This window comes from Pagrus major, chromosome 21 (genome assembly GCF_040436345.1).
Source record: "Pagrus major chromosome 21, Pma_NU_1.0".
NCBI lineage: Eukaryota > Metazoa > Chordata > Actinopteri > Spariformes > Sparidae > Pagrus > Pagrus major.
Window position 1 is genome coordinate 6,871,028 of NC_133235.1, and position 26,437 is coordinate 6,897,464.

At 40.4% G+C, this 26,437-nt stretch overlaps 1 protein-coding gene across 1 annotated transcript in view; it reads right to left on the minus strand.

The window, feature by feature from the left end:
* Window positions 1–26,224, minus strand: part of brinp2 (bone morphogenetic protein/retinoic acid inducible neural-specific 2) — a 257,324-nt gene extending 231,100 nt beyond the window's left edge. The window contains exon 1 of the mRNA XM_073490443.1: window positions 25,489–26,224. The gene's annotated coding sequence lies outside the window, so the exon portion shown is untranslated. The remainder of the gene's footprint in view (window positions 1–25,488) is intronic.
* Between the last annotated feature and the right edge of the window lie 213 nt (window positions 26,225–26,437).

Here is a 26,437-nt window from a genome sequence, read left to right on the forward strand (position 1 = left end):
TTTACCAACAAAAGCCAAATTACAAATAAGTGGACAGGAAGACATCGGCAATATTTTTTGAAAAACTCTTTTTCCAAAACCTCTCATGTCTCCTTCCACCACCTGCCATTGCAAGAAATTAATTGTACCTCCTAAGTATGACCCAACCTGGGACCCAAGTCAGACAGGCTCCCAATAATATCAAGACTAATTTGGTCTGGCTAGGCTCCCGTTCCATTGAGGTACTCAGCTCTGTGTGTCAATATGTCAAATATTGGATGTGAGTGGACTCAGCTCTGAGCATGTAATACCACAATCATCGCAGGGGAAGAAATGGTGAGGCGTGAAGGAGAGTGTGAACTGTCTCTCTTTCTGACAGTGGCTTCATGTTGACGGCCCAACATACTGCTGCCAGTGTTATTTGTTTTATTATTGTTATTTATTTTTGCTATCAATCCCACAGATTTCCTGTGTCCAAATTTCACCATCTCCATCTGAGATTTGTTAACCCTTTCCTTATTTAGGTTGTTAAAAAAAATCAGCATATGTCTAAATTTTCCAACATATGAATGCACTAAAAGACAGTCAGAGTAGAGGCAACATTATATATCATGTTACTCTTCAGCCTTGTAAAAACAAACTAGCAACTTTTTTTGTCCTGTGAAGCAATGAAATTGTTCTCTGTCCAAAATCACAGTCGTGTCAAACAAGCAGGGCCCTTCCTGTTCTGTGCTGGAAAGCAACTCAGTGACGGCTCGATTGGGTCCACAATTTTGTTCCCTCTTGCTCCGTTCTTCAAAGCATTCCAGCAGAATTTCTGTTTTCCAGTTTCACAATTTCGAAAAACAACCTCACAGCAGCAATAAGCCTTCCACAGAAGCCTTACTGGGTGAACCATGATGTCTCATATTAATAGAGTAAGAATTTATCAATGTTAAAAGGCTACCAACTGTACCTTAAAATAATTGTTTCCCATATTCAGTTAACTCCAAATCCACCCATTTTAACACTGACACTTGATCTATCATCATCCGTCATCAATTATTAATGTTAATCAGCCAACCTGTGCCAATGACAATGTTCTTTTGTGTGTAGTCTTAATTGGATTTACAAAGGGACTGAAAATCTGAATTGTGGCTTGAAGTAGGCACCAGTAAAACATTTTTGATTACATTTGGTGGGAGAAAAAAATGGAACATTTATCACCCCTGAAAATAACTTAAGTGAAACTTCTCATTTTAATTTACTGTTGAGTTTTAGGTGTTTAATAGGTTGGTAATATATCACTGTTGTTTTCACAATTTCTGAGTTTATTTGTTGAAAAAGTGCAGGCCTGTAAGATATAACGCCTTTAAAAAGTAAAGCACTGCATCAGAACTGTATGATTCAGGGTCTCATCGAGTCATGGAGAGAATATGTGTTAGCAGATGACAACTTTTAGACAGCTCCCACTTTCCAATTACATGTAGGACGCTCTATAATACGTAGAAGAGATCACGAGATGGTCACACTCTGCTTCACTGTACTATGAAACCGGGCAGTAGTGGGAAATTTAATCTGTAAGGAACATTTCAATTTTCCCACCCTTAGTTTCCGGAGATTTTAATTAAGCATAAGCCATTAATCTCCATTTTCCCCCATTTCTCTGCTGTCCCTTTTTACACTCTGTGAGCTCAGTCAGCGTGCCGCATAAAAACCAGCATGCGGAGGGTAGGCAAACATAATATTTCGGTGCATTAGTTTCAGTACACACATGTGATGTACTGTTAATATTATGGGTGGCGTGTTTTCACTGCAGTAAATACCCTACACCATTCTGAGCTGCAAATGCCTGCGCAACAGGGGTTTTTCATTATTTTTCTGTAATAAGACAGAAACGACAAATAATAACGATGCGAAGCTGGGTTACTGAGTGAAGTGAATCTGTGAAGTGAACTGAGTAAAGAGAGTGAGTGAATCAATACACTATGATTTTTATAATTTATATGACCGAAGTGCCGTAAGTAGGATGGGTCATTGGACTATTCAGATACATGAACATACAATCAATCAAAACTCCGATATGTTTGTAAGCACAATAAATAGAGAGCCAACTTGAAATTATAACTTGTTGGATTCTGTTTCAAATGGAAGATACATCATTCAAAAGCCTGCTGACATTTGTAACAACAATAATAGCAACTCGATTAGGTTGTATGGGACATGTATGCATTCATGCTGTGGGCTGCATGCTGAGACAATTTGTATAGAGACGTATAGAGGACTGACAGAGAGAACAATCACCTGAAGCTCAGTAACAGCAGAACCAATGGGCTTATGGTGGACTACTGCTGTATAAGTTAACTGGGAGAAACAGAAACAGTCAGATTCCTTGCATTTGTTTGCTTCCTTCGCCCTAAAAGCTGATTCTGAGAGAACAAAGATGCAAAAAAAAAAAAAGAAAAAAAGTGGCTGGTTCACGTTTGACCTTTTGGATATAAAATGTCGTCACCTCATCATTTCATCCTGTTTTGGCATTTGGGTGAAATTCTGTCATAATTAGCAAATTAAGTCTTGGGTTATGGCCAAATATGAGGTCACAGTGAGCCCTGAATCTCATCAGTTCATCCTTGACTTCAAGTGGATGTTTGTGCCAAAGTTGACAAAATGTCCTCAAGGTGTTCTTGAGATATCGTGTCCACAAGAATTGGGCGGATGAAAGGACGGACGACCCACCCAAAAAACACAATGCCTAAAACATAAAAGAAATGTTAAAGGAGACATGCAGTGATTTACACAAGCCAGTAGAACAGAGGCAGCTGAGACTGGACTTCATCTCTCTATTGGCCTCATGTAGCTTTCAGCATGAACAGACAGCTTGCACAGTAGAATATTCCCAAAAAGATCTCCAACAATGAGATTTTAATAAATAAATCCATCAGCCTCACATAAATGCCAACAAATACAAACAAACAAGCATGTTAGCACATAACAGAGCTGCTAGCACGGCTTTAGCCTCTTAGTCCTATTTCGATGAATGAATCAATATTTCAATCAATATTAACGTCCAATTCTGCTTTTATTATTTTGGAGATGATTCTCAAATACATGTCTGTGTGATAAACAGCTATTTCAGAATCCTATTTACTGACTTCCAACTTTAAAAAGAACCCTAAAATTTGACTGACATCCGTATTGGTTGGTAAATCCAGCAACCTGTTCCGCAAGCTCACCAAGATAGCCTTCCATCTGTTCTTACAGTCCACCCTGTGTCACCATTACTAAAAGAAGAAAAATGTTCTGCCAAAATAGATTCATATTTCTAAACTCACATAAAGTGTGGTAAACAAGTTTATCTGTTTAAAGCCTTTCATAAACTCATGTTCTTGACACATAGGATAAAGACGGGGAGATAGCCCGTCTCACTGCTCACTTTCCCTTATTTGCAGAGTAGCAGTTTCAAACTGTTCCATGGCTCATGAAGAGTTTTGTTAAGTTCTTTTGGATAAGTGTGTCATCAGCCCTTTATTTAATTTGCATCGTGTGTTGTGCACAATAAATAGAGAGCCAACTTGAAATTATAACTTGTTGGATTCTGTTTCAAATGGAAGATACATCATTCAAAAGCCTGCTGACATTTGTAACAACAATAATAGCAACTCGATTAGGTTGTATGGGACATGTATGCATTCATGCTGTGGGCTGCATGCTGAGACAATTTGTATAGAGACGTATAGAGGACTGACAGAGAGAACAATCACCTGAAGCTCAGTAACAGCAGAACCAATGGGCTTATGGTGGACTACTGCTGTATAAGTTAACTGGGAGAAACAGAAACAGTCAGATTCCTTGCATTTGTTTGCTTCCTTCGCCCTAAAAGCTGATTCTGAGAGAACAAAGATGCAAAAAAAAAAAAAGAAAAAAAGTGGCTGGTTCACGTTTGACCTTTTGGATATAAAATGTCGTCACCTCATCATTTCATCCTGTTTTGGCATTTGGGTGAAATTCTGTCATAATTAGCAAATTAAGTCTTGGGTTATGGCCAAATATGAGGTCACAGTGAGCCCTGAATCTCATCAGTTCATCCTTGACTTCAAGTGGATGTTTGTGCCAAAGTTGACAAAATGTCCTCAAGGTGTTCTTGAGATATCGTGTCCACAAGAATTGGGCGGATGAAAGGACGGACGACCCACCCAAAAAACACAATGCCTAAAACATAAAAGAAATGTTAAAGGAGACATGCAGTGATTTACACAAGCCAGTAGAACAGAGGCAGCTGAGACTGGACTTCATCTCTCTATTGGCCTCATGTAGCTTTCAGCATGAACAGACAGCTTGCACAGTAGAATATTCCCAAAAAGATCTCCAACAATGAGATTTTAATAAATAAATCCATCAGCCTCACATAAATGCCAACAAATACAAACAAACAAGCATGTTAGCACATAACAGAGCTGCTAGCACGGCTTTAGCCTCTTAGTCCTATTTCGATGAATGAATCAATATTTCAATCAATATTAACGTCCAATTCTGCTTTTATTATTTTGGAGATGATTCTCAAATACATGTCTGTGTGATAAACAGCTATTTCAGAATCCTATTTACTGACTTCCAACTTTAAAAAGAACCCTAAAATTTGACTGACATCCGTATTGGTTGGTAAATCCAGCAACCTGTTCCGCAAGCTCACCAAGATAGCCTTCCATCTGTTCTTACAGTCCACCCTGTGTCACCATTACTAAAAGAAGAAAAATGTTCTGCCAAAATAGATTCATATTTCTAAACTCACATAAAGTGTGGTAAACAAGTTTATCTGTTTAAAGCCTTTCATAAACTCATGTTCTTGACACATAGGATAAAGACGGGGAGATAGCCCGTCTCACTGCTCACTTTCCCTTATTTGCAGAGTAGCAGTTTCAAACTGTTCCATGGCTCATGAAGAGTTTTGTTAAGTTCTTTTGGATAAGTGTGTCATCAGCCCTTTATTTAATTTGCATCGTGTGTTGTGATGACCATTTACTCCGGGGGTCAGCTCTCATTTTTACAAGCTCATTCCTCTTTGTAACAATACCTAGACAACATCTCATGAATAATGCGTATCCCTCCGCCAAAGGAGCATTCGCATGCTGATGTTTTTCCAATTATCTCACAAGCTGTAATTCTCTGCTGCTGCAGTTCTGTCCGGAAGTTATTAAAAAAAAGAAGGGGGAGGATTGATTCACAGGCTTTATTTTCTCATTCTGGACCAGCAACAGGGTTTAATATGATATTGCTCTCAATCTTGGGAGCAAATCTTCTCTCTCATAAAAAATCAATACCTCGCTTTTTTTTTCTCCATGCTTTTAATTCGCTTGCCTTCTCTTCCTCTGCCGCAACCTCCTGCTGCTCCTCTCCTCTGTCCCATCGCCCCCTTTCCGACTCAGAAGACAGGACAGCGGAGTAATCTCCATGCGCCTCAATGGAAACTCACTCTCAGCAGTGCAATCAGTGTTGCAGCGACCCTCCACCGGAGCTGGCCTTTCTATCTTCTCCCTGAGTAATGGGCTCCGGCCGGAGCTCTCTGGTGACCTGCAGGGCCCTTCAGCCCCCACTTTCCTCTCTGCCTCCTCACCTCTCTCTCTCTCTCTCTCAGCGGCCAATTAAAAAGCAACGACAGTGGTGACAGGGGCCCCGCTGGTGCGAGTGATTGGACAGGCCCCAGCCTGCTCCTGGCCCTCGGTTTGAGTCGGAGGCTCGTCCGTCTCCTTTGATCTCTGCCGACTTCCTGCGTCCAATAAATCATTTTCTCAGCGAGCGGAGCCTCTTTGACCCACGCAATCAGGAAATTCCACTTCATCTGCAGCTGATATCAAAACCATCTTTGCCGGTAAACATTAAATGGTGATTTTGAGATGACCCCAGGATAGGCTGGGCCGCTTGGTGAGTGGAGTCAGACGTGATTTATTGTACGTGTGTGTGTGTGTGTCTGTGTGTGTGTGTGTGAAAGAGAGAGTGAGAGACCCATCAGCAGAGTGCAATCACACAGAGGAAAACCATCCAGACACACCTGTGTCTCTAAGAGCACTTGTCATTTTAGAGCATTGTCAGGAAATTCTCAATTATAACCCCAATATGTCGAGCAATACAACTGTAAGTATCCAGTACAGTAGCGTGTCTTTAGATCCAATAGAGGGAGCAGCTGGCCCAGGCTGATCCTGTCATGTCTTTCCAGTAGCCTCTGTCACCTCGCTTTCCTCTGATGAGTAAGAAGAATTTATTAGAACCTTAGAGAGGGAAGTAAAGACAGAGGGTATATCAACCTAGATATTAACCTAAGGTAATATCTATATTGTTTACAAAAGAGTTAAAGGGAAATGCTGACAGACAAAATGACAAATGACAAATCAAATGAGGAGTCACTGTTGATTGGAAGGGGCAATTATTATCAATTTCTAGAAATGTTCATTTATGTCTTGTAGTTAAGTTTAGACAGAGGTTCTGTTTGTCTTAGAGAAACATTGATGGGGAAATTAAAGACAGCGCCTTTTAAGCATTTATTGTTCGGCAGACAGTGAAAAAGACTTGCTGTGTAGCCTTTTTTTGTTTAAAAACAGACAGGAAAAAGAGATGCAGACATAAAAACAGAGGGGAGGCTTATGACATTTAATGATGGCCCCCAAACACAATGTACCATGGTAATGGTACGGTAGATGTCTCAAACAACTAGACTACGGGACATCTGATTACCATAACTTGTATCAGTATGATGCTGCTCGTTATGCTTTTCCTCTAAATAAATATTTGTACTGCATGCAGGTTTACCCTCCACAATATTCCTCTTTTTTATGACATATGAGAGGGAGGGTTGTTGGGTTTTCTCGGTAGTTAACTACAGCATATTGTGACTTTTTCTTGCATTCAAACCTGCTGGTAGTCTTTTCCGCCTTCTCCATATCAAGCCACCGAAGCGCTGTCCGCCTCCTTTCGGTGCCCATGTTAACCAATTGGGCTGTTCAGACAGAACGCAATGTGCCCAGACTGCAGTGCTCCTTTTGGCATTTGTTTTATTTAATCTGTGTGCAGCGAGTGAATCAGGCTAGAAAACACACTGATAATCTATTAAAAATAGTGCCACTGCTGTTTGTGATTGTGTTTTTTACGTGGGCCTATTTACCCCTTAGAGATGAGCAGACACACACACAGGCACACAAGCTGAAACCCCCTCCCTGCAGACGATCACATAAGTCTATGGCCTTTTTAAGTTCATTGTTGCAGAAGAAGCAACGTCCTTTTTATCTAGGAACACATAAAAGGCTACATGTAAAAAATATTCATTGGTTATTTTAGAGATCAGCTCTATTTTTGATTAGAAAAGAGCAGTGGAGTAGAATTTACCTGAGGAATGCACCTTTAATCACCCCCTAACCCATCGCTCACAGTAAAATACATTACAAAATGTGCCAAAAGTGATCAAAAGTCAACATCTAAACTTTACATTACAAAAGGGGAAATGTGTCAAAGTGCTGTCCTGTTCCTATTTATACCATATCAGCCTTTTGCAGCATCAGTTACCAGCTGACATCAACCAAGTCCATGAGGACTCAGGGCTTAAGGCCCTAGGGGGGTAATTGGAATTGGGCCTACAAAACTGGGAGATCAGCAGAAGAAATTACTGATTAGGAGACTCCTGCAAAAATCGGGAGTATTGGCAGGTAGAGATGCATTTGTATGAAGGCACATTTTGAAGCAGGTGCTCCACACTAGTTTAGGCTATGAGTGTTGCAGCATGTGGCGCAGGTCAATGCTGCTTGCTGTAATTTGTTTTACAAGCAACTTTTTAAAAAAAAGAAGAAGAAAAGAACTGTATTGTTGAAAATATGTTTACATGCAATTATTGTTTATGGGAACTTTTCAAAACTTTTTAAAAAAATATCATACAAAGGGAACAAATTGTATCCCAGGATAAAAACAGCACTATTTAGATAGAGAAAATCAATCATAGCACATATCCTGGAAAACATTGAAAAATATCTTCCATTATAAAAACACTTGAATAGAAAAGCACATTGTGTCTCTCTAAAAAGAACCGAGCCACTTCAGATCACTGAGAACCCACATTGCCCCTAAATGCAACACAACTCTCTGCTTTCATCAGCTCATCTAATAGGAGATCCATGACCTCTATATCCATCACACTGAATTCACCCATGCATGCACACACTCACAGTGTGTGTTAAGTTTATTATTTGGTGACTGGGTACGGGTGAGTGCGCATATAGACGAGCATTCATAAGCTACTGTTGCCCCCGCTGGTGCTTACAGATGTAAACACATGTACACCCACAAGTGTATTTACAGAAAACATTCACATATTTACATGATTAAACACACACTAAGACATGTAAGCTACATCCCCAACATTAGCAGCGTCTCCATCTCTCTCCATGCTTGGATCCCTCCCAGTCAATAGCAGCAAATCCCCTCACAGCTTTTAATCAGATGGGTGACTATTGGAGCTTAGCTAATGAATGCACTGGGATAATATAATCTCAATAATCTCTATGAAGCCTCTAATTGAACCATATGCTAAATGTGATGTATGACTTCATTAAGAACTGATGTCTTCTTTTATGTGATGCTGTTAGTGACCTTGACTGGCTTAGTGCGTCACTGTTGAGGCGAAGGTCCAATCCTGTTAAAGCTATTCAGTGAAACTGGCACATCGTGGCTGACTGCAGGATCAGTGGAGACGCCAAGTTGAAAGCGTCGCTTTAAAGTTGGACCGACTTCTGATACTGGGAGGAAGGAAAGTAGAGAACAAAGATTTCCTGGTGTAGCTGCTCCATCATGATGTCTTAAATACAGTCCTAGCATACAGAACGCAATGTGATTAACCTGCATTTGCCCAAAGGCTTTTTGACTCTGTTAGTCTATAATTAAATTAGATTGAATCAACTCAGTACATCCCTTAAGCACATTTCGGAGAATTTCGGAACTTTGTTGACTTTATATTAATTTGGCAAACGCTTTAATCCAAAGCAGCTCACATTTTTCTGATGCTCAAATATAAGGAGAAGATTTTGGCCAAGGTCTGAACTGAACTGAACTGCCAGGGAAAACAAAGAGTAGTCTTTTTAAATGCTCCTTTTTAAAAGAAAAACCAATTAACAGTTCAGTCAGTGAGGTCAGAAAATGGAAATGGAAAAGTTGCAAGTTCCCAGTCTACATGTAGTCATCCATACTGCTTAAAAACCCAAAGAAAAGAATTCGGTTTATAATAATATACGAGAAAAGAGATGCAAATTCTCAACTTGGACTGGTTGGAATTAGAAAGTATTTGACCTTTTTATCTGATAAATGCAATTCAAGGGCCGAAGTTTGGTTTCAGACATAAGGAGGAGCAGGTCTATTATCCACCCAGACAAAAAAAAAAGTGACTGCTATTAATTTACATTTATATTATCCAAATTATAATTTTAGAATGAAATTGGCCTTAGTGTCTTCTCTAAAAAAATAATTAGGGATTTGTTGTAAATTTCTGAATTATTAAAGTACTAAAGTATTCCTTTAACTCCCTAACAAGAAATAACTAAATGAAATAAAAGCGAGCAAGCGTGACAGTTTTAGTCACCAAAACACAACTGCAGTCTCAGAAAAACTGTTCTTGACTGATGTTTAAATGTATTTCTTTTTGTTTAACTTCTGGTACTCTCTCATAGGTAATATTGTGCCTTAATGCCTTCTTTGTGAAGAATATCAACTGTGAATTAAAAACTTATTTCAGTGTTTTCAGAGTGATGTCTGCAGGTATTCCTCCTGGGCTAGATATAGAGCTTGTATGTTTGTGGGAGAGGCTAAACCCAGGGCAAATAAGGCTGCAAAGCACCCGCTGCTGCTCGTTAAGCTTATTACTTTGAGCAAACGCTAATAGCTGAAGGTGACTCAGTCAGTGTATCAACATATTTCTCAACCTCCTATCTTCTCATCCAGACTATGGTGACTGAACGTGTAAGAGGAAAATAGCTCAGTGAAAGCAAGAAAATAAACCTACAATATTAAAGGTGAGGGTGACAAAAATATTTCCTAGTGGTCATGATGGCGAGGCGCGTTGTCCTGCTTGAAGGGGCCACTGCTATCAGGCTAAGCACCTATGAGGGGGTGTACTTCGTCTGCAGCAGTGTTTAGATCCACAAAACAATGTCCACATGAATACCAGGGCCCAAGGTTTCAACTCATGCTGTCAAATTTCAAAAGGTATTACAGTTGACTCTTGGTCACAAACAGGATGCAAACCAATCATAAGGTCAGGTGTATGACCCAACCAACCACCCCAGCCGCTCCAATTTGGTATTTCTCACTCTTTATACAACTGAACTACAGTGGCACTTCATAAGTGACGCTACGGGGATACCTAGCATCAAACTTACAAGTGTATAGCCACTGACCAGGCTGCTGTATTGATGCGTTTTGAGTGGGTACAACCTGAAAGAATCATATGGAAGACGATGAAGGATATATTGCAATAAAGTAGAACAAATAAAGTATATGGCCTCTGGGCCAAATCAAACATTGGCCCAGAGGCTCGTCTTCGGGCAGCCTGCAGTCTTGTGTATTCTATTTTATAATACAATGCACTTGAGATCAGAGACGTGTTTCCTTAATGTTCACCATCCTGCCATTAACCGTGCTCTGCTCTCGTGTTCTGCAGCTGCTATGCGCTGCTGTTCAACTGCAGAGATCAGCATCAGCCTGTATTTCTTCCCTTATCTGCTTTATTATTTATAAATATTGATTGAGATCAAAAGCCTGTTACTTATTCCACCCTTTAAAGATAGCACATGCAGACACACACACACACACACACACACACACACACACACACGTCTTCCTTCCAAGCGTTGAATTTCACAATATTCATGCCCCCAAATGTAAAACCATGTGTTGGACTTTGTGTTGTCAAATGTTAAGTCAGATTCACATGAGCGCTTTCCTAAAACTATGCGCATGAGTAAGTTCAAAAGCCCACGTTGGGCTAGTCAGCCAAAACGCGGGAGGCAGGGGGAAGAGGGGGCTTTATTAGCCTGCATTTTGCAATGTCTTCTCATGAATTAAATATGTAATCAGGCATGCAAACGGAGCCAGACAAATTTGGAGTTTCAACTTTGCTGAAACCAAGCCAATAAAAGAAGCAAAAATGCCTCTTCAACGAATAAATTAGCATTATTAGAGGCACGGTTATTTGGAACTCATTTCCTTTCTTTCACTGGGAAGATTTTCAGTTAGTTAAGTATCACATTTCCCTGTATCAACAAAAGGAAGGCTGATAAACTATTGCTGATATTCAATTTTCAACAGGGATTATAATGAACACACAATCTCTGCTGTTTTATGCACAAACCCATCCTGCATCCTACTGTTCGTGTTTATGAAACCATGGAGATTCTTACAAAGCCAAACTAATGATTTCAAATACAACTCAATATTCTAAAATCATGGATACAACATAAATGTTATTGTAAAGCACACAAATGTGTTGACAATGGCAATCACATCTGCGACCTCCATCTAAAGAGGAGTGAGTGATGTCACCTGACATGATTTTTCTAAATAATTAAGTCTTTCAAAAGAATTGAATTACCTTCACTAATTTTTTTGGGCCACTAGGGGCAGAAGAACTCTACATAAACCTGACAGTTAGACAGCCCTGAAACAGACAGCAAATCTCTACCTCACATCCAGCAGACATGGCTTAAAACTAATGTGCATTTTGAGTTGTACTGCGATGGCCTTTTGAGGACAATAGAGTTTAAAGTGTTCTTCTTTTACCTTGCAATACTGATAGTAAATGTCAGTAACCGATTTCACTTTTCAGAGAGATAAATGAAAGAAACAGACTTCTGAAGCAAAAGAATGCCTATTTACATCTCCAGCAGAGACAGTATCATTAGTATGCAGCTGGAGTCATGTTTCTGATCACCTGATATAACTAAAGTCCAATGTTCGGTTTGCTTTTAGCTCTGATTTCCTGAGAAAAATAGGCTCTTCAGCTGCTCCCTTACTGTTCAGCTTTCTATTGGCTCCTAATGGCATCTGTCCATTACGTAAAAACAATAAAAGTATGAGATCTCATACGACAGTGACCGTCAACTGGCAGCCCATGGGCCACATCTGGCCGACATAATATTAATGAATTCAGAAAATGTGTGCAACTAATGTTACTCACCAGTTATAGAGGCCTTGTCCGTCTAGAGTGATCACAATGAGCTTACCAACCCCTGGAAACAATCCAGAAAGTATACCACTCCATCTTCTCTACTCTGTTGACCCATCATCAAACAGCCAAGCCCCCAGGCTGGCCATTCCCTGGAGCTGACAGCAGTGCACTGGCCGGACAACGAGAGGTAACTCTAGAGTTGTCGGAGAATTACTTAGCTTGTCTATTAGAAGTAACAGGTATCACTCAAACTTGTATTTTTGTTTGCTTCCCTGGATCCTAAAGGAGTGTAGGAGATAAGATAGGAGATGAGATAAGGAGTAATTCATTGGTAATTGAACAGTGGGTTTTTGTATAGAGCCAGCCCAGTCACCCATCAACATTTTCAAGTCTGAAACCTCTGGATATTTTTATTTTTGGAAGTCCTGGCAAGGAGGGAGCCAGAAGGCAAAGCTTTCTATTTACCAGAACTAGGTAAACTGAGGTGGTTCGTCTGATTAGGGTGCCTCCTGTACTCCCTTTGGAGTTTTCCGGGCATGACCGACCAGGTGGCGACCCAGAACTTGCTGGTGGGGTTATATATCTCATCTGGCCTGGGAAAAACTCAGGATCCACCACAGGGAGCTGGAAAGCACTGCTGGGAAAAGGGATGTCTAGAATACCCTCCGCAGTCTGCTGCCACCACGACTCTGATTAAGCGAATGAAGATGGATGGTTGGATTGATGGGTGGAAGTCGGGAGATTTTGTAGCTGCATTAGTGCCATCAAAACAGATATTTTTGATGAGACAGAACAATTTCATGGAAACGCAGGTAAGCAAAAACATGATGTTTTCCTAACCATGACCCGCGGGTTTATGTGGCTAAACCTAACCAGACCATAAGCACAGCATTGTCACAACATAAAATTGAAAAATTGAAAATGCCTAAAAGAATTAAAGTTTCAATGTACAGTTTCAACATATCTGTAGTTTGCTGAAACGTACAGTGCCAACATTGACTCTGGCAACTGGGTTGATTGAACACAAGTTTCCTCCTTGGCAGAGGGCTGACAGCATTTTCTACAGTAGTTAAGTATCATTTATCATTGTGGAAAATAACTTAAAGTTAAAAAATATCTTTTTTATTTGAAAGTCTGAACCCCATTGTGTCTGCTTGGAAAATGTTGGCCTTTGGACAAATGTATGTGAGGACCCCTGTCCGACAGAGTCATCCATATTCCACATCTCGCCTCTCCACCTTCTCTGATATGTTATCGTGATGACACTCTCTTTCCGTGGGAGCTGCTGTGACTATTATCACGTCTTCCCAGATGTTCTCTGCAAAGTTTGTTGAGCTGATGCAGCTGCCTGATCTGTTTTTAATAAGCGCACACGGTTGTTCCACTTCATTCCACTTTGAAGCAACCCACTCGATCTGTGCTGTAAAATGTATTCCAGGGGCCAACGAGTATCTTACTGATGTGAGAGACAAGGTGAGGCAGCACTGTTTGACTTGATTTTTTTTCCTTTGCACGGTTGGCAAATTCTCTGCCCTGCATGCATGATGTAAAACAGCATGAATATAAAGTAATGTGGCCATACCCCCTCCATCTCTCTTCACTCCTTTTCCCTCCCATTAAAACTCGCCCCGATAGAGGGTCGACTGAATGTTTGCGCAAGCACTGAACACATGAATGCTGATAAAGTGGGTCAGAACAGTACAATTGGTACATTTCTGCAGCACAACCTGTTTGGCTTAAGGCAGGTTGTGTGTATGTGTGTGGGGGAGAGAATGGGTTGTGGTGGATAAATCCCCCTCAACAGCAACAGTAAAAATCAATGGTGGCAGTTTGGCTGTCAGAACCAATGAATCGGGATGATATAGCTCAATACGCTGATCAATGCTGCAACTTATAATCATTGTATTACTTGCCACTAAATGTCTTTCTTAATCATTACCGGGAAGTAGAGGAGAGGCAGAAGAGAAGGTGGATGATGAGGAGGTGAGAGAAAGAGAATCCCATGCAGTCATCAAACATTGTAGTGCAGGATAAGTCATGAATAATGTACTGCCTCGGCGCTGAGAGAGTTTGGTGTTCCTTAATGTTCCTTCTTCCAGCATCTGACAGGGACCTGGATGACACGTTTCAGACTCAACATCACTTATACATGAATTTAGAGTAACAATGCACTACATTTTTATGCAAATGCAGGTCCATTTTGGAATTTTCGTTCACTGACAGAAATGCAAAACAATAATGGAAGCCTTGAGGGCTTTTGCTTCAGTAAACATGGGACGGGAGGTCTTAACTGCAAAAACCTTCTTGCCCAGAGAATGTGATGTGTTTTTTGCTTCGCATCAACCATTCATTGGGGATGAACAGAAGAATTGAGTGGTGTGAAAGAGCGCCACCTCTAGAAAGTTTAATCGAAAGGAAAGAAATGCCTCTGTTCTGTTCCGTTAGTTTAAGATTTAAGGTTCCTATATTTTGTCATTCTACAACATCATGTCATGCTATGCGGAGTCGAGGTGAGGATGAGTTCAGGATTCTTACAGTCTGATGAGACCCCCTGGCTGGGGTGGGTGTTGTGTTTTAGTATCCTTTGGGCTCTGCGCAGACATCTCACTTCACTGATAGGACTACAGTATTTTCGATACCTTTGGTAAATCAAACTCTCACGGAAGCCAATTGAGAGAAGAAGGAAAACATCTTTTCCATTGAGGCATTCAGTGTCATTCTTTGGTCTTCTTTCAGTGAAATGTACTTCCCAGTTCGGGTTTGTAATACACTGGTATTGGATCAGTACTCTATTGGCTGAATTGTATCGGAGAGGAAACATTGGTATTGGAACATCTCTATTAGGACGCACTAAAGCAATGGTATCCATAAAGTAAAGGCATCAGTTTGTTGATGAAATGTTAATGTGCAATCTGCACTTCAAATGGGTGTCTGAAACCCCTTTCCTCGCACACCTTTAAAACTTTGTAACTGGGGATGCTGCTTTGGACAATTGATGAAACTCTCGAAAGACAATTTGAACTTCTCTCTCAAGCTTTCTTTATTCACCCTTTTACCTACTAGTACTTTTATTCCCTTCCCTTCCACTTATTATTCCCAATTGAACACTTATGGCCCCTTGTTCCTCTCTATGACAGCACACTTTTTGCACCGCATTTGAGTGTGACCATTTTGAATTCCAGATGGGGCCAAGAAAGTTAGAAAAGATGAGATGAAGATGGGTATGCATTTATTATTCAAACAGTTCAGTTCTTTAGTACAGTGACAGAACTCTAAAGACGAAGTGGTCATTCCGGCTTGACCCTCCTGAAACAAGTGTCTGCAGAGCAATTTCTTCAGGCCTTAAGGGAAAGACAGACCAATCCCTCAACTGATTTTCCAAAGTGAAACTCATTAATGAGACGGACATTTTTCTACACAACTCAACAGCTTAGCTCATAAGAATATTTGGAAGCGGCTTAAAAAAATCCTCAGTGGATTAAATGAAAAAGAAAGCAGTGTGTTTTTTCTATTGAGTAGTAAAAAGGGTATTAAACACACCCCACCCACTTGCGCGCACACCCACACACAGATGCCCCATCACTCTCGTCCACCCGCTGTGTAGATAGAAATGTCAGCAAGGCTTTGGACTGCTACAGGTCGCGTTGGAGCCCGTCTTGGGATTAATGTACATATGAGAAACAATGGAGCGTTCACACTGCTCATTCAGGCCCACTCTCCTCATCCCCTCCCACTACAGCTGCAGTGGCTTCTCCTTAAGAAGATACAAGCACTTTGATGTACAAAGAGAAGGGGAGAAGGGGCAGAGAGGAGAGAGTTTAACTGCCTTTCATGTCGCTCCCTCCCTTCACTCCAACGCTCCCCTGTTTTGCCTTAAACAAACCGCTGAAGCCAGGCACATCTCCAAGGTTTGCCGTGAGAGGCGTGTCAGCGCTGCAGATTGGAGCAGCAGTGGTAGTGTCGGTGGCTGGGGCTATTGTTTCATCTTTTTTATTCTTTTTCCCCTGAGGTGCTGTTTCTAATGACTGGCACGAAAACAAGGGAGATAAAGGAAAATCGCAATCTTTTGGATAAGAAGTTGAGAGAGCTCAGTATACTAGCTGCTGGCAGCACTAATTTATAGGTCATCCCTTCTCAAAAACACATATAATACATCTACATACGACTGGAGTTTCTTTCCAGCCAAATCAACTAAATTAACAATGCCAACTTCGGCTTCGGGAACAGACATACATACATTTACATGTATTTATTCATTCATTTATTTATTTACATGAGACAGTTAACCCAAATTTCAAACACACATATCTTGTCTCTCAACAGTGGTAATGTCGGCCCATTGATTCAAATAGTTTTGTACCAAAAATCTCCACAAATGTATGAAATTGGTGAAAAATACCCATCGCAGCATCCCTGTAACCAAAGGTGCTTTTTTTTACAGCCTTTAACACCATCTGTGAGCCAGGCTATATCAACATAACATCAGTGTTGGACCTCACTAATATGCTCTTGTGGCTGAATGGGAGTAAATCCCTGCAGCCAGGTCGCAACATCTGGTGGAAAAAGACTAAAATCAGAAGATTGGAAGCTGGTATAAACAGTATGGAAATTATTGGGGAGGGGAGTGGAGGTGAATCTAATCTAAAAAAAAAAGCGAGACCATCCCAGCCTTATTTTAAAAAATTTGTTGGACTTGAGATTGATAAAAACAAAAAGGTGAAAATACAGCTGGTCTCTAACTGCGAATAAGGAGCTGTTTAATAAACTGTTTGACTGGATTCAGCTGCTGATGGGCCACAATATCTTCACCCCAATCTGAAGAACAGCCTGAAAAACATGAATTGGATCAGATGATGGCGTAGCCTGATATGTATGATCAGATGTCTGACTTTCCATAGTAATCAAAGTAATTATATGATGCAAAGTTGCAGGGTGTATGCTTTAAGGCGGGGTTGCCTTGTGATTGATAAGTCTCTATCACATGGTGTCCTTAGGGGTTTCAGCCCGATCCAATCAAGATAGAGGCCCAGCAATGCTACACCCTCATGTCCAAATATGGTCACTTCTGGCTTCATTAAACAAAGATTGCAAAGGCCATAGCTCCAAATTTGAAGTTCGATGGGTAGAAAACGCTGCATGCTCTCCATTTAAACCAAGGTGACATGTACAGTTGTTACAACTAGCACTGTAGCTAAATGACAAAAAAGACACAGGCACCCCACTCAGGATTCACATTAATAAAAAAATAACTTAGCCTCTATAAGATTATATATCTAAGTGTAATAAACCAATTACATGATGCCTGAATTGCATGACCAGGCGACTTGGGGTAAATTAAATAGGGTGCCCTTATCTTAAGAGGCAATATTAATGTCTAATATGAGTGTTTTTCCCCCTCTTTGTCATAACATGCACTATGTAAATGGCTCCTCCAACTGACAGTCAAATTTAAATCAGCACAAATTGGTAAGTGACAACCAGGCTCCCTGCACACATGGGGCTTTCCTGTGCGTCGATCTGCGTCAGCGCTCAGCAACCAGCTGTGTCTTGTGAGGGGTTTGAGAGCTGTAATTATTTTGCCTTACCCTCACATTCCAAATAGAATTAGATCTGATGGTGTTTCCTGAGATGAGGCACTGTCCGTCATAATTAAACCAATTAGGCGACATGAATCTGATTCGCACAAACAGAAACGTTAAGCAGGTGTGTTTAGGAGCCACAGCTGGAGACTCAAAGGGAACTTTTTTCCTGCCGAGCCAAACAGAGCACCTGTTAATTACTGTGAGTTCATGGTTAGAGTCACTGCTCACCTGCAAAATAATGGAAAAAGGATGGAAATCTGCATTTTTAATATTATTACTTTAATCTATTTTTTTTGTCAAGTAAGGTTTCTAAGTCTCTACAATATGAGGAGTCTAATTAGATTTTTTTTGACAACATGGTCTTCTGAGGAAAGGCAGGTTCATTTTTTGTGGGATAGTTAGATTTGTTTTTAAAGTGGTGGGCATGACTGAAACCTGTTATCTGATGGGCTTTTGTACAACGTGACAGTCAGCCCACTTAGTCAGAGTGAGTACAGCATGTGTCAGAACCTGCAGCAGGTTCAGTCACGACATAAGAGATAAATAGATACAGCCTGCTGCTTTGGTCTATATCTCACAGTAGTGTGGGTTCACATCACTCCTGTCATCGACGCCTTCAACAAACCATATTAGTGCACAGAGATACAATGATATCGCACCTCTATCCATCAATAATCAATTACTCCAGTACCCCATTGCACAGGAACGCCTTCCTGTTCCAGCTTGAGAACATTGCCTAAAGATTTTTCACCACCAGATACCTACTGTAAATAAAAAACATCATGTGGGCCAATCAATATCTGGTGGAATATCTGGCAGGTGAACCTTTCTACATCGTTCACAAAAAGGTGAAAATGCGCAGCTTTTAAAAAAGGTTTTAATAGCATTGAACATTGTAACCTTCACGAAGGTAGAATTTGTTGCAGGGCTGTTGTATTGTGTGCCAGGCTATGAGGTTTCATACACCTGGTTTCACACCTAATATGAAACTTACACTCTGAAGGTAACTGAGTCTCTACAGCAGAAAAATGTATTAAACTGCTCCACAACTCAACCTTTTGAAGGAGAGCTGCTTTAAAATTTGGGAGACATCTTATTTTGAAAGTTTAAGTTGTATACTTTGCCGAGCATTATAGCTGATTATGTTTTTTGGTGGGTTTTTTTGTTGTTGTATTTTTGGTTCCTAAAAAGACACAATTGATAGCTTAATATTAATTTAACTTTTTTAAATGCTACCATCCTTGTAAGGAATCTGGGGCATTCAATCCTAAAAATCCTAAAGATCCTAAAATTTGTAAATGATTTAAATAAATTATCATAACATAACTCATTTTTACTGTTATTTCATCATTTAGTTCATCAGTTATGTTTATTATTTTTGTTTTTTGGGGGTTATTTCAAAACATTCCCCTTTTACAAAGTATCTTATATAATCATAATCAATCATGAAATAAATTTTTTCCCAATGACCCAATATTTACGTCAAAATAGAACTTTTTACTTTTCTTTTGTCACCAATCCCTTTAGGGCTCCATATTATGTGTCCTTGTATGTCGCAAAAGGTTAACCAGGGACTGCAACTAACATTTCTTTTTTGTTTATTTTTTCAACTTTTCAAGTCTGGAAACAGTCAAAGGTGCCCATCACATGTTTCTACAGACCACCACCTCACCATAGTGTTTTTGGTGCCAAATACATCTCGTATATAACATTCTAACATTCATTTAATTTTGCATAATACCACCAGTATTGTATGGGGTCCAAGCCATCAATATTAAATAAATAACACATTAAGGAAAATAATAAACTTATGATTTAATTATGAGTGTAGATGATCCTAAAATTTGTAAATGGACAAAAAAAAATAAAACAAACTTAAAGATATAATATATAACATCCCCCCCTACAATGTATAACAACAAAACCTTTGTTATTGTTATTTGACCTTATATATTTTGTTGTGTTGTGTCCTTTCATTATCCCAAATGTTTCCAATAATAATAATAATAATAATAATAATACAAGGAGAGAAAGGTAGCTAATCCTCATTTGGAGGTTTTTTAAAAGAATACCTGGCTTGTTGGAAAATATACTTATTTGCCTCCTTGCGAATAGGAGTGTGAGGAGAGCCCTGTCCTATCAGTTCAGTAAGCTTAGCACAATACTGAAAATAAGGGGAAACAGTTAGCCTACAAAAGACACCTACCAACACCTCTAATGCTCACTTATCTGCACTGCATATACAGTTTTAATTCTTATTCTTATATGTACATATATATATATATATATATATATACATATATATATATATGTATATATATATATATATATATATATATATATATATATATATATATATAGATATACATATACACACACACACACACACACACACACACACACATTAGTGTTAAATATAATGTTAAACAATCAATGAGATTTCAACTAATTGAATTGCAGAATTATTGATAAATTATCACAGCACTATTTAAAACTATCATGAATCCGAATAGCACAGTGTCCAGAGCACAGCGGTTCAACAGTTGCTGTTATGATGGATATTTTCTCAACCCACCTGGAAAAATATTATATAATACCCATTGTAAAGTACTGCTGGGAGACAGATTCATAGTTTAGCCACCTATACATACCATAAAAAGGGCAATCTTTGTATATTTGTGAATAACTTCCATTATACTGAGATGGTTCCACAGCCTTACTTGAACCTTAAAAACCTGTATACCGCTTATCTTGAAAAAGGACAGCTCACAATGCTCAGAGATGAGACCAGTGGCAAATCCGAAAGCCTGCTATTATGTATCAATCGTTGAAAAGGCTGCATTTTCAATATCTCCCTGCGTCCTTGCAGTTTGAAGGGCACAGACATATCGTATGCACCAGTCAATCTCTGAAGAGAATACATGCTGAGTACACGCATTTACATTTATATTCACGCATTTAGCTGATGCACTTTTCTGCAGAGTGACTCACAGTGAGAGCAACAGTGGATCCAGCTCTGATTTTTTTTTTTTTCTTTTTTTTTTGACCACTTACCAAGCAGAGTAAAGGTCAGAGACAGAGCATCCTGAAAAAGTGAGACCTTGGATGATAGTGTAAGAGAGAATGTGAGGGAAAATAAGAGGGAGAAATCAGAACTAATATGAGAGGTCAGCTGGATTTTTATCTTTTCTTTTTTTGAGAGGAGGACAGGACTGAAGTAGGGACCCGACTTTTATTTGTGATATGGGACAATATATCTTAAACCACAGCTGCTTCCAGTAGATTCAATGAAATCGTGCACCTTTCTGTTTTGGTTTAAGGGGAAATACATTAAATCTGACGCCTTGTAATTAGGAGAAAAAAGGCATCAACAAAACACAAAAGCCACCATGCTGGGAAAACATCCGAGAAAGCCGGAAATATCTGCAGAATCATACTGCATCACTGAGGATAATCAAACTGACATCTTTAAGAGGTCTGATTTGGAGTTGTTGACTATGAAATGTGTCAGCAGAGGGCTGTCTATCTCAGCTGTTGGGTACTATAAGCATATAAACTAATCCATACAGAGGAATGTACTTTTATTATTAACAGTTCCAGCAGTACCGACCGGGGACCACCTGGGGTCTTTAAATGGATTCCACAGGGTGGTAGGGGAAATGAGAAGTGGTTTAATTTTGCTCTTATTTCATAGCTTTGCAGAGATGTTATTATGCAGAGAGAATGCATAAAGATGATTGGTGAATTCTAGGCTTCATTACACCTACTGTGGTTATCACCCCACAAACTTTCTAAATAAACTGTTCCTGCTGGCCCTTTTTGTAAAATTCTTCCCTACAAGTCTCAAAAAGGTCATTGTTGATTTGGATGTTTTTAATTGCTAAAATATATCCTGTTATCACAATAGTTACTTTCTCCTCCAGTCTGGGGGTAGACACATTATTTCCCTTTACCATTATATATAGTATAGGGTGCTTTTAAAAATACTTGAGTACTAGTGATAATTCAAGCTTAAATCCAATCAGAAGTCCAAAACCAACTGTTAGTCCATTTCTCAAACGTTTTTGGCTTCACTACACTGAAGCATTTTGAGAGCAATACATCGTTTGTTTTTTTATTAATCAGTACAATCATTTCCTAAATCAGCTGGTCACTGTAGTTCTGATCAAACAACACTCAAACAGAAGGGAATTGTGCATTTGTTGGGGACTATTTTTAGCAGTGGATTAATACGCATTTGGTGCTCTAATGACTATTCCTGGCAGAAAGACACTGTGGGATGTGGGACTGCGTCAAAGAAAATAAAATAAAATATGTGTGTGTTCATTGCAATCAAGGAAGATGTCACCCAGTGCAGCAGTGGCTCATGGATGTGTTTTGAATAGTTTATAGACAACAATGGAGCTCTGTGGCCCAGAGGAAGGAGATATGTCAGGCTTTGATTCACACTCAGTGCTTGTTAATAGGATCATTAAATTGTAGGTTTTGGTCTTTCCATGGGAGAATATCAGCAGTTTTATCCTTCGACGTTTTGTATCATGTATCATTTCTGTCATTTCTATGATACCTTTTTGCCTGAGGAGCCAGATGGAGCCATTTATGGTACTGTTTTTGGTTGTCTTTTACGTTTAAAACAAGTCCCCAGCTACAGCATTTTTTTTAGGAGCATGCTGCAGCTGTGAAGCTCCAGAAATGTTTTGTGGACAATGTAACTTTACCTGAGTTCCATCGACATTAGAGTTAGTAGATAATGACTGCATTTTCATTTCTGGGTGAACTTAACCTTTAAATATCTTATTGAAAGAGCTCCTTTCTTGATCAGGTAAGCCATTTGCCTCATGAAGGGTTAGGGTTAGGGTTAGGTGAGGCTAGGTGAGGTAGAAACATTGCCTGATCAGGGGCTTTAATTCAGTGTGGTGTTTATCTTCCTGTAATTCAGTATTATAAGGTTCAACTTCCAGTGAAATGATTGTGCTATATATTATACGGCATAGCACAGATTACTTTATCTGCTATATATTTGGGGTCGGCTCGTTTGCAAATTAGGGCTGATGTCACAAATCCAGGTGCCACACAAGGTTACATGATTTAGGCAGCAGGACTACTTAACATGTTCTCAAGTGACATGAGAGCGACAGTTGGTGGTGGTAATGCACCTCTAAATTGTGTGATTTTTACAGATTGCACTATTTGAAGTCAGTCTCGTATTTATTTGTACTTGACCTTAGATTCTTAAAGCTTCCTTTTGGAAAGATTGTTACTTTAATTGTTTTGAGTCTTTTGTTTTCAACGTTAACATTTTAGTGTTGTCTCATCTGAAGCAGTTGTTTTTGCCTGTATGGAAGTTCCAGTTATACAAAAAAAAAAAGAAAAAATGTAATGAAGTATGGTATATGGTATGGTATATGCTTTAACCAGAATTTAAAGTCAAATATACCATAATAGAGGATTTTGGTCCACTCTGTGATGAGCTCATATCATGTTATTGCTATATTGAAAAAGTTAAAAACTGTTAATGAAGACTTACCTGACAGATTTTTTGTGTTTTATTAGTGTATGTTTATGACATTTTATTTGAATTGCTGCAAGGGTATACCAGGTTTAAGGTATACCATGGTATGAAAACAGACGGCTATCATAGTGTATACATTTGCTTATCTGAGGTATTGGATTCTGCTGTATTAATGTTATTAAATAATATATAAATTTCATGTTTCTGTCAAAACACAATATTTTGTGTATTTATAATAAAGCGGTTAAACCAAAGCATTTATCTGTTTTTATTCCGTTAACGTTACAGTGATTACCGTGACGTCATATTTCTTGAGATGGTTGAATCTCATACTGTTGGACCCTAGTTGAACGTAATTCTTACAGTGGGAAAATCATACATAATCACATTGAACAATTTGATCATTTTAATTGTAACTTTGTCTATATTTGCCTTATTGTGGTGTACTGATACATTTCCAAAGTACAGGCGCAGGCCTCCATGTCAAGTCCCAGAAAATTAATCATGTACCATCTCTGAGAAATCTCATTTCAGGAATTGTGGACTACACATTCTTAACAGAAAGCCTGCCTACACACTGGGGACATGAGGACAGAGAGGGTCAAACAAAAACAGGCTGTCGGTGACAGCAGGGAAATGCCTGATCCAGCATTTTTTAAGTTTGACACATACAAGTGAAGAAAAGTCAGGATATCTTGACCTCTGCATCGATTTTAATCATTCTTTTTTTTTCAACCCATCTTTCGCAAGTCGCTCAACTATACACTAAGTGTTATACTAAAACGCTGACGTACCCTTTTAATTTTAGAATATTGATTCCAGCCAGATCACCCAGCCCTAGTCTCATGTGTATCTCCTCTGAAGGGGAGGCTTGGTATGGAGAAGTATAGAACAACTTAGAATATCAACAGCTGCAGTTTGAAAGCATTCTGTGTGTTTTAAGTTGTCTATAATGGACACTCCTGCACTGTAAGGACGGATGTGCGCTCACACTGCCATTAAATATCATGTAATCAGAGCTGAGTGCCACAAATGCTTCTACAGTATGTGACACAAATAGCCACTCTGTCAGCATGTCTCTCTTCCATTAAACCCTATAGTAATGATGGGAAGAGCTGTAAACTCTGGAGGTGTATGTGGGTGTAGCTATTGATTCGAGTTGGATTTTGACTTTTTTCCCCCTCTTTCTCCTCTCCCTCAATGATCCGTTTGACAAGACCTCCTTCCCACCCCGGGTCTCTGGCAGTGGCAGCGGATGTAAAGTATAAGTCTGAGACAGCAGCTTCACTTCTCCGAGGATTTCTTAGGGGCCACATATAGTAGTCCCGACAAAGTAGCTGACAGGTAAATGTTGTGCTTACATGGTTGAGAGAATTTGTGAGAAATTGCGCGGTGCGTAGCAGGCATTCAGGGTGACTGATGGAGCAACAATATCTCACACACACACACACACACACACACACACAGAGGCAGAGAGAGACACAGAGAGGAGAGAGGCAGGCGTGCAGCAAGGTTTTCATTGGTTAGGAGAGACAGCAGGAGCGCACGCACACACACTCATACACGGACACATACTCACACACACATACACGTTGGTGGGATGAAGCAAAGCAGAGGTTGAAGGACAAGTCAGATTCAGCTCCGGTTTCTATATTAAATGATGTGAGAGGAGTAGACTGGCGCGCGCACACACACACACACTCACACACACTTGAAGGAAAATGCAACATGTTTAAAAGTTATAGTATGCAAATATTCAGCGCACACACACACTCGCTCACCCAAACACACACACTTGGTCAGCATGGTCGGACTGTGGGGCTGCACTACAGCGTCTAAACGGGTATTCAAATCAACTCAGACACATTTAGACAAACACTATAATAATAATACGGCTCAGGACCCACGTGTGACATTTATTTACACGTGCCCCCCTTTTGCACAACATTAATTTGTGCCGCTCAGTCCTCCTGCCGTCCATGTTGATGGAAGAAGCTGCCAAATGAGCCTCTAGTCTGATTCCTCTAAATTCAGATCCTCGGCTCTCCTTCCTCACTCTCTGCTGATCGATCATGCGTCATGACTTGAGCGCTGTCACACTGCAACTGACCATGCGAAGCCGCATTACTGTCTTGCGCGTATCAACCCGGGGAGTGCGCTGCGCGTAAAGAGACGCCTGGCACTGAACGCACAGCACCGATACTCTAAATCCCCCCCGACGTGGACACACACGCTCAACTCACCCAGGGTGTGAACGCAGGTCCTCCCCGTGCGTCTCTTGATGTGTGTCCGTGTATCCAGTAAAAGAGGTGGGAGAGCCCGAGCGGCGAAGGCGCTAACGAACTAGTGGACGGCAGCCAAACGCCACCGACTTCCCTCCTTCTTCTCTCCTCTCTTCTTTACCCCCCTTCTCTCTCCGCTTCCCTCACTCTTCCCCTGTTCCCAGGGGCAGGTTGAGCTGTAATAATCCAGGCATTGCCCTGTTCATCAGCACCTTAAAATAAACACCGATGGGATGGAAAGACTCCGCTTCAAGACACAAGTTTGGAGTTAGGGGTGGGGGGGTGGGGGGGATTCTCCTTTCTGAGAGAAAGGAGATGCTGTCCAGTGTAATCCGCGTTTGGAAAACAGTCTGAGTGAACAGTCCACGAATTGAAAAAAGCTCCGGATTGAGATCTTGAGTCAAATCTGGAGTTGAAATGCGGCTGCAGAAAAGCTGATAAAGTTTGCTCTCAGAGTGGCTGAAAGACACACGAGACCGGGCGAGAAAAAGAGAAATAATCCGAGCAAGATATCCTCTTCTCTCACTTCCCTCTCCGGACCAAAAAGTCTCCCTACAGAGGGACCGTAGCGCACCTGCGGCCGCAGCGGAGACGCGCAGGTATCCACAAACCGAGCACCCTCCTCCCCTCTGTGTGTGTGTTTTAATCCGCGTTTTTATTCCCGGTCTGCTGGGTCTCTCCGCACCACGGTCATCACTCAGTGTCAAGCCTGGCGTTGTTTCTCCAAGTGGCTCGGGAAAGCGTCTCTTTTCACCAGCGCTCTCCTCTCCTCTCTCTCCTCTCTCTCCCTCTCCTCAGCGAGCTCCGTCCATCCTCCCGTAGTGAAGCCGCGCCTCTCTCGGGCTGCGATTGGTCGAAGGCCACAGAGAAGGAGGAGAAGGGAAGGAGGTGAGCGCTGCGATGATGCGCA